This window comes from Lampetra fluviatilis, unplaced genomic scaffold (assembly GCF_964198595.1).
Source record: "Lampetra fluviatilis unplaced genomic scaffold, kcLamFluv1.1 SCAFFOLD_628, whole genome shotgun sequence".
In the NCBI taxonomy this organism is placed as follows: Eukaryota; Metazoa; Chordata; class Hyperoartia; order Petromyzontiformes; family Petromyzontidae; genus Lampetra; species Lampetra fluviatilis.
This window is the reverse complement of record NW_027620602.1, coordinates 1-10,205: the sequence shown is the minus strand read 5'-3', so window position 1 is coordinate 10,205 and position 10,205 is coordinate 1. Positions and strand designations below refer to the sequence as shown.

General features: G+C 63.8%; 1 long non-coding RNA gene across 1 annotated transcript; it reads right to left on the bottom strand.

Annotated features, from left to right (window-relative positions):
• Positions 1-207: 207 nt before the first annotated feature.
• LOC144954127 (uncharacterized) lies at positions 208-9,500 on the bottom strand. The gene is made up of 6 exons (XR_013641060.1): positions 9,399-9,500; positions 7,344-7,397; positions 6,150-6,215; positions 5,435-5,503; positions 1,107-1,203; positions 208-342 (listed from the first exon to the last, which is right to left on the bottom strand). It is a non-coding gene; the product is annotated as an uncharacterized LOC144954127 (long non-coding RNA).
• Positions 9,501-10,205: the final 705 nt, after the last annotated feature.

Here is a 10,205-nt window from a genome sequence, read left to right as displayed (position 1 = left end):
AGTGGGTGAGTGGGTGGGTGAGTGAGTGAGTGAGTGGGTGAGTGGGTGAGTGAGTGGGTGAGTGGGTGGGTGAGTGAGTGGGTGATTGAGTGGTCACTCTGTCTCGTTGAGTGAGTGAGTGAGTGAGTGAGTGGGTGAGTGAGTGAGTGGGTGAGTGGGTGAGTGAGTGAGTGGGTGGGTGGGTGAGTGAGTGAGTGAGTGGTCACTCTGTCTCGTTGAGTGAGTGAGTGAGTGGGTGAGTGGGTGAGTGAGTGGGTGGGTGAGTTAGTGGTCACTCTGTCTCGTTGAGTGAGCATGGCCGTTTGAACTCCTGGCCTCGTTCATGAATCCACTTGTTAGAGACTGTGGAGAGAGAGAGACGCACAGAGATGATACACACAGCATGTCTCTCTCCCCGTGTCTCTCTCCCCGTGTCTCTCTCCCCGTGTCTCTCTCCCCGTGTCTCTCTCCCCGTGTCTCTCTCCCCGTGTCTCTCTCCCCGTGTCTCTCTCCCCGTGTCTCTCTCCCCGTGTCTCTCTCCCCGTGTCTCTCTCCCCGTGTCTCTCTCCCCGTGTCTCTCTCCCCGTGTCTCTCTCCCCCCGTGTCTCTCTCCCCCGTGTCTCTCTCTCTCCCCGTGTCTCTCTCCCCCCGTGTCTCTCTCCCCGTGTCTCTCTCCCCGTGTCTCTCTCCCCGTGTCTCTCTCCCCGTGTCTCTCTCCCCGTGTCTCTCTCCCCGTGTCTCTCTCCCCGTGTCTCTCTCCCCGTGTCTCTCTCTCTACCCGTGTCTCTCTCTACCCGTGTCTCTCTCTCCCCGTGTCTCTCTCCCCGTGTCTCTCTCCCCGTGTCTCTCCCCCCGTGTCTCTCCACCCGTGTCTCTCTCTCCCCGTGTCTCTCTCCCCGTGTCTCTCCCCCCATGTCTCTCCACCCGTGTCTCTCTCTCCCCGTGTCTCTCTCTCCGTGTCTCTCTCTCTCCGTGTCTCTCTCCCTCCGTGTCTCTCTCTCCCCGTGTCTCTCTCCCCGTGTCTCTCTCCCCGTGTCTCTCTCCCCGTGTCTCTCCCCCCATGTCTCTCCACCCGTGTCTCTCTCTCCCCGTCTCTCTCCCAGTGTCTCTCTCCCCGTGTCTCTCACCCCACTTGCTCCCCACTAGGACGGGGCAGGCCGCGTGTCTCGTGCTGTAGTCGCCCTCTCCGCTCGCAAGCAAATTAAACCAAAAGACGGCCGTGCCCTGCACACAGACACGAGGAGAGAGACACACGGGGAGAGAGACACGAGGAGAGAGACACGAGGAGAGAGACACGGGGAGGGAGAATAAGATATGGCCATCGTGAACCCCACCCACCCACACGGCCACAGTGAACCCCACCCACCCACACGGCCGCAGTGAACCCCACCCACCCACACGGCCACCTTGAACCCCACCCACCCACACGGCCACCTTGAACCCCACCCACCCACACGGCCACCTTGAACCCCACCCACCCACACGGCCATCGTGAACCCCACCCACCCACACGGCCGCAGTGAACCCCACCCACCCACACGGCCACCTTGAACCCCACCCACCCACACGGCCACCGTGAACCCCACCCACCCACACGGCCACCGTGAACCCCACCCACCCACACGGCCGCAGTGAACCCCACCCACCCACACGGCCACCTTGAACCCCACCCACCCACACGGCCACCGTGAACCCCACCCACCCACACGGCCACCTTGAACCCCACCCACCCACACGGCCACCGTGAACCCCACCCACCCACACGGCCACCGTGAACCCCACCCACCCACACGGCCACCGTGAACCCCACCCACCCACACGGCCGCAGTGAACCCCACCCACCCACACGGCCACCGTGAACCCCACCCACCCACACGGCCACCGTGAACCCCACCCACCCACACGGCCGCAGTGAACCCCACCCACCCACACGGCCGCAGTGAACCCCACCCACCCACACGGCCACCGTGAACCCCACCCACCCACACGGCCACCTTGAACCCCACCCATCCACACGGCCACCGTGAACCCCACCCATCCACACGGCCACCTTGAACCCCACCCACCCACACGGCCGCCGTGAACCCCACCCACCCACACGGCCACCGTGAACCCCACCCATCCACACGGCCACCGTGAACCCCACCCATCCACACGGCCACCGTGAACCCCACCCATCCACACGGCCACCTTGAACCCCACCCACCCACACGGCCGTCGTGAACCCCACCCATCCACACGGCCACCGTGAACCCCACCCATCCACACGGCCACCTTGAACCCCACCCACCCACACGGCCATCGTGAACCCCACCCACCCACACGGCCACCGTGAACCCCACCCATCCACACGGCCACCTTGAACCCCACCCACCCACACGGCCATCGTGAACCCCACCCACCCACACACCCACCCACCCACCCACACGGCCACCTTGAACCCCACTCACCCACACGGCCACCGTGAACCCCACCCACCCACACGGCCACCTTGAACCCCACCCACCCACATGGCCACCGTGAACCCCACCCACCCACATGGCCACCGTGAACCCCACCCACCCACACGGCCATCGTGAACCCCACCCACCCACACGGCCACCGTGAACCCCACCCACCCACACGGCCACCTTGAACCCCACCCACCCACACGGCCACCGTGAACCCCACCCACCCACACGGCCATCGTGAACCCCACCCACCCACACACCCACCCACCCACCCACACGGCCGACGTGAACCCCACCCACCCACACACCCACCCACACGGCCATCGTGAACCCCACCCACCCACACACCCACCCACCCACCCACACGGCCACCGTGAACCCCACCCACCCACACGGCCGACGTGAACCCCACCCACCCACACACCCACCCACACGGCCATCGTGAACCCCACCCACCCACACACCCACCCACACGGCCACCGTGAACCCCACCCACCCACACACCCACCCACACGGCCACCGTGAACCCCACCCACCCACACACCCACCCACACGGCCATCGTGAACCCCACCCACCCACACGGCCACCGTGAACCCCACCCACCCACACACCCACCCACACGGCCATCGTGAACCCCACCCACCCACCCACCCACCCACACGGCCACCTTGAACCCCACCCACCCACACGGCCACAGTGAACCCCACCCACCCACACGGCCACCGTGAACCCCACCCACCCACACGGCCACAGTGAACCCCACCCACCCACACGGCCACCATGAACCCCACCCACCCACACGGCCACCTTGAACCCCACCCACCCACACGGCCACCGTGAACCCCACCCACCCACACGGCCACCTTGAACCCCACCCACCCACACGGCCACCTTGAACCCCACCCACCCACACGGCCATCGTGAACCCCACCCACCCACACGGCCGCAGTGAACCCCACCCACCCACACGGCCACCTTGAACCCCACCCACCCACACGGCCACCGTGAACCCCACCCACCCACACGGCCACCGTGAACCCCACCCACCCACACGGCCGCAGTGAACCCCACCCACCCACACGGCCACCTTGAACCCCACCCACCCACACGGCCACCGTGAACCCCACCCACCCACACGGCCACCTTGAACCCCACCCATCCACACGGCCACCGTGAACCCCACCCATCCACACGGCCACCTTGAACCCCACCCACCCACACGGCCATCGTGAACCCCACCCATCCACACGGCCACCGTGAACCCCACCCATCCACACGGCCACCTTGAACCCCACCCACCCACACGGCCATCGTGAACCCCACCCACCCACACGGCCACCGTGAACCCCACCCATCCACACGGCCACCTTGAACCCCACCCACCCACACGGCCATCGTGAACCCCACCCACCCACACGGCCACCTTGAACCCCACCCACCCACACGGCCACCTTGAACCCCACCCACCCACACGGCCACCGTGAACCCCACCCACCCACACGGCCACCTTGAACCCCACCCACCCACACGGTCACCGTGAACCCCACCCACCCACACACCCACCCACACGGCCATCGTGAACCCCACCCACCCACACACCCACCCACCCACCCACACGGCCACCTTGAACCCCACCCACCCACACGGCCACCGTGAACCCCACCCACCCACACGGCCACCTTGAACCCCACCCACCCACATGGCCACCGTGAACCCCACCCACCCACATGGCCACCGTGAACCCCACCCACCCACACGGCCATCGTGAACCCCACCCACCCACACGGCCACCGTGAACCCCACCCACCCACACGGCCACCTTGAACCCCACCCACCCACACGGCCACCGTGAACCCCACCCACCCACACGGCCATCGTGAACCCCACCCACCCACACACCCACCCACCCACCCACACGGCCGACGTGAACCCCACCCACCCACACACCCACCCACACGGCCATCGTGAACCCCACCCACCCACACACCCACCCACCCACCCACACGGCCACCGTGAACCCCACCCACCCACACGGCCGACGTGAACCCCACCCACCCACACACCCACCCACACGGCCATCGTGAACCCCACCCACCCACACACCCACCCACACGGCCACCGTGAACCCCACCCACCCACACACCCACCCACACGGCCACCTTGAACCCCACCCACCCACACGGCCATCGTGAACCCCACCCACCCACACGGCCACCGTGAACCCCACCCACCCACACACCCACCCACACGGCCATCGTGAACCCCACCCACCCACCCACCCACACGGCCACCTTGAACCCCACCCACCCACACGGCCACAGTGAACCCCACCCACCCACACGGCCACCGTGAACCCCACCCACCCACACGGCCACAGTGAACCCCACCCACCCACACGGCCACCATGAACCCCACCCACCCACACGGCCACCTTGAACCCCACCCACCCACACGGCCACCGTGAACCCCACCCACCCACACGGCCACCTTGAACCCCACCCACCCACACGGCCACCGTGAACCCCACCCACCCACACGGCCACCTTGAACCCCACCCACCCACACGGCCGTCGTGAACCCCACCCACCCACACGGCCGCAGTGAACCCCACCCACCCACACGGCCACCGTGAACCCCACCCACACGGCCACCTTGAACCCCACCCACCCACACGGCCGCAGTGAACCCCACCCACCCACACGGCCATCGTGAACCCCACCCACCCACACGGCCATCGTGAACCCCACCCACCCACACGGCCACCATGAACCCCACCCACCCACACGGCCACCGTGAACCCCACCCACCCACACGGCCACCGTGAACCCCACCCACCCACACGGCCACCTTGAACCCCACCCACCCACACGGCCGTCGTGAACCCCACCCACCCACACGGCCGCAGTGAACCCCACCCACCCACACGGCCATCGTGAACCCCACCCACCCACACGGCCATCGTGAACCCCACCCACCCACACGGCCACCATGAACCCACACAAACCTTTATTGGCCAAATTGCCGCTCCAACATCTGGAAACACAGTGGCTCCTCCGGCTGGCACATCGCTCATCTAGAGAGAGAGACACGGGGAGAGAGAGACACGGAGAGAGAGACACGGGGAGAGAGAGAGACACGGGGAGAGAGAGACACGGAGAGAGAGACACGGGGAGAGAGAGACACACGGGGAGAGAGACACGGGGAGAGAGAGACACGGAGAGAGAGACACGGGGAGAGAGAGACACGGGGAGAGAGAGACACGAGGAATATATTTATGCATCTCTATGTGTCTCTGTGTCTCTATGTATCTCTATGTGTCTCTGTGTCTCTATGTGTCTCTATGTGTTTCTGTGTCTCTATGTGTCTCTATGTGTCTCTATGTGTCTCTATGTGTCTCTATGTGTCTCTATGTGTTTCTGTGTTTCTGTGTCTCTATGTGTCTCTATGTGTCTCTATGCGTCTCTATGCGTCTCTGTGTCTCTATGTATCTCTATGTGTCTCTGTGTCTCTGTGTGTCTCTGTGTCTCTATGTATCTCTGTGTCTCTATGCGTCTCTATGAGTCTCTATGCGTCTCTATGTGTCTCTATGTGTCTCTATGTATCTGTGTGTATCTCTATGTATCTCTATGCGTCTCTATGTATCTCTATGTGTCTCTATGTGTCTCTATGCGTCTCTATGTGTCTCTATGAGTCTCTATGAGTATCTATGCGTCTCTCACGTAGATAAGAAACGTTGCCATGCGGTTCCCCGTCCCGAGTTCCTTAAAGGCATCCGGCTCCTCCTTCTGAACTCGCAGAGAGAGAGGCAGACAGAGAGAGGCAGACAGAGAGAGGGAGAGATAGATAGAGGGGGAGATAGATAGAGGGGGAGATAGACATGACACAGGTTACTGTCATAGTCCTCCCACACCAGAAAGATCGAGACAAAGAGAGAGTTTGTGTGCGTGTGTACACGTGTGTGTGTGTGAGTGGGTGAGTGAATGAGTGAGTGGGGCGGTGAGTGGTTGAGTGGGTGGGTGGTTGAGTGGGTGGGTGGTTGAGTGGGTGGGTGGGTGAGTGGGTAAGTGGGGCGGTGAGTGGTTGAGTGGGTGGGTGGTTGAGTGGGTGAGTGAATGAGTGAGTGAGTGGGGCGGTGAGTGGTTGAGTGGGTGGGTGGTTGAGTGGGTGGGTGGGTGAGTGGGTAAGTGGGGCGGTGAGTGGTTGAGTGGGTGGGTGAGTGGGGCGGTGAGTGGTTGAGTGGGTGGGTGGTTGAGTGGGTGAGTGAATGAGTGGGTGAGTGGGGCGGTGAGTGGTTGAGTGGGTGGGTGGTTGAGTGGGTGGGTGGGTGAGTGGGGCGGTGAGTGGTTGAGTGGGTGGGTGGTTGAGTGGGTGGGTGGGTGAGTGGGTAAGTGGGGCGGTGAGTGGTTGAGTGGGTGGGTGAGTGGGGCGGTGAGTGGGGCGGTGAGTGCGTGGATGAATGGGTGGGTGGTTGAGTGGGTGGGTGGATGAGTGGGTGGGTGAGTGGGTGGATGAATGGGTGGGTGGTTGAGTGGGTGGGTGGGTGAGTGGGTGGATGAATGGGTGGGTGGGTGAGGGGGTGGGTGAGTGGGTGGATGAATGGGTGGGTGGTTGAGTGGGTGGGTGGTTGAGTGGGTGGTGGTTGAGTGGGTGGGTGGATGAGTGGGTGGATGGACCAGTGGGTGGGTGAGTGGGTGGATGAGTGGGTGGGTGGATGAGTGGATGAATGGGTGGGGTGGTTGAGTGGGTGGGTGGTTGAGTGGGTGGGTGGGTGAGTGGGTGGGTGGGTGAGTGGGTGGGTGGATGAGTGGGTGGGTGGATGAGTGAGTGGATGAGTCAGTGGGTGGATGAGTGGGTGGATGGACCAGTGGGTGGGTGGATGAGTGGGTGGGTGGATGAGTGGGTAAAATTCTTACCCGACCAAAGTCGAAATGAGGATCATATTGTCCACCCATGCCATAGTTAGCCACCTGCAAACATCATCATCATCAGTAACGCTTATCCGCTCACTCACCCACCCACCCACCCACGCGCCCACCCACTCGCTCACTCTCCCGCTCACCCACCCGCCCACTCACCCGCTCACCCACCACCCACTCACCCACCCACCCACCCACTCACCCACCCACTCACCCACCCACTCACCCACTCACCCACTCACCCACCCACTCACCCACCCCACCCACACACTCACTCACTCACCCACCCACCCCCACCCACTCACTCACCCACCCACCCACCCACTCACTCCACTCACTCACCCCACTCACACACCCACCCACCCACTCACTCACTCACCCACCCACTCACACCACCCACCGACTCACTCAATCACCCCACTCGCACACCCACTCACTCACCCACCCACTCACCCACCCCACCCACTCACCCACTCAACCCACCCACCCACCCACCCACTCACCCACCCACCCACTCACCCACCCACCCACCCACTCACCCACCCACCCCACCCACCCACTCACCCACCCACCCACTCACCCACCCACCCCGCCCACTCCACTCACCCGCCCACCCACTCACCCGCCCACCCACTCACCCACCCACCCACCCACTCGCTCACCCACTCACTCACCCACTCACCCACCCACTCACTTACCCACTCACCCACCACCACCACCCACTCACCCACCCACTCACCACCCACTCACTCACCCACTCACCCACCCACTCACCCACCCCCCCACCCACCCACTCACCCACCCCACCCACCCACCACCACCACCCACCCACCCCACCCACCACCCACCCCACACCACTCACCCACCCACCCACTCACCCACCCACTCACCCACCCACCCACCACTCACCCACCCACACACTCACCCACTCACCCACCCACCCACCCACCCACTCACTCACCCACCCACCCACCCACTCACCCACCCACTCACTCACCCACCCACCCACCCACTCACCCACCCACCCACCCACCTCACTCACTCACTCACCCACCCACCCACCCACCCACCCACTCACCCACTCACTCACCACCCACCCACCCACCCACCCACTCACCCACCCACCCACTCACTCCCTCACCCACCCACCCCACCCACCCACTCACCCACCCACTCACCCACTCACTCACCCCACCCACCCACTCACCCACTCACCCACCCACCCACCTACCCACCCACTCACCCACCCACCTCACTCACCCACCCACCCACCCACCCACCCACTCACCCACTCACTCACCCACTCACCCACCCACCCACTCACCCACCCACCCACTCACCCACCCACTCACTCACCCACCCACCCACCCACTCACCCACTCACCCACCCACCTACCCACCCACTCACTCACCCACTCACCCACCCACCCACCCACTCACTCACTCACCCACCCACCCACCCAGTCACCCACTCACTCACTCACCCACCCACCCACTCACCCACCCACCCACCCACCCACTCACTCACTCACTCACCCACTCACTCACTCACCCACCCACCCACTCACTCACCCACCCACCCACCCACCCACCCACCCACTCACTCACTCACTCACCCACCCACTCACTCACCCACCCACCCCACTCACCCACCCACCCACCCAACCACTCACCCACCCACTCACTCACCCACCCACCCACCCACTCACCCACCCACCCACTCACCCACTCACCCACCCACCCACCCACCCACCCACTCACTCACCCACCCACCCACCCAGTCACCCACTCACTCACTCACCCACCCACCCACTCACCCACCCACTCACTCACCCACCCACCCACCCACTCACTCACCCACCCACTCACCCACTCACCCACCCACCCACCCCACCCACTCACTCACTCACCCACCCACCCCACCCACCCACCCACTCACTCACCCACCCACCCCACCCAGTCACCCACTCACTCACTCACCCACCCACCCACCCACTCACTCACTCACTCACCCACCCACCCACCCACTCACCCATTCACCCACCCACTCACCTGTAGCTCCTCTGCAGTGTCCATGTTGAGCCCGGTGATATCGGCGACTCTCTCGTTGAGTCTCTGCACCAGCGGGTGATGCTCAGTTCTCAGCCAGGCACTGACCCATGAAGACGGAGAGAGAGAGGGGGGGGGAGAGAGAGAGGGGGGGGGGAGAGAGGGGGGGGGGGGAAGATGGGGGGGTGGGAGAGAGGGGGGGGGGGAGGTGGAGAGATGGGGAGAGAGAGGGGGGGAGAGAGAGGGGGGGGGGAGAGAGGGGGGGGGGAAAGATGGGGGGGTGGGAGAGAGGGGGGGGGGGGAGGTGGAGAGATGGGGAGAGAGAGGGGGGGAGAGAGAGGGGGGGGGGAGAGAGGGGGGGGTGGTAGAGGGGGGGAGAGGGGAGAGAGGGGGAGAGGACACGGGGAGGAGAGAGATGCAGTGAGAGACCCATGTCCTCGTGTGTAAGTGTGTGTCTGTCTGTGTGTGTCTGTGTGTGTGTGTGTGTATGTGTGTGTGTCTGTGTGTGTGTCTGTGTGTGTGTCTGTGTGTGTCTGTCTGTGTCTGTCTGTGTGTCTGTGTGTGTGTCTGTGTGTGTGTTTGTGTGTGTGTCTGTGTGTGTGTCTGTGTGTGTGTCTGTGTCTGTGTGTGTGTTTGTGTCTGTGTGTGTGTCTGTGTGTCTGTGTGTGTCTGTGTGTGTGTGTCTGTGTGTGTGTCTGTGTGTGTCTGTGTCTGTGTGTGTCTGTGTGTGTCTGTGTGTGTGTCTGTGTGTGTCTGTGTGTGTGTCTGTGTGTGTCTGTGTCTGTGTGTGTCTGTGTGTGTGTGTGTCTG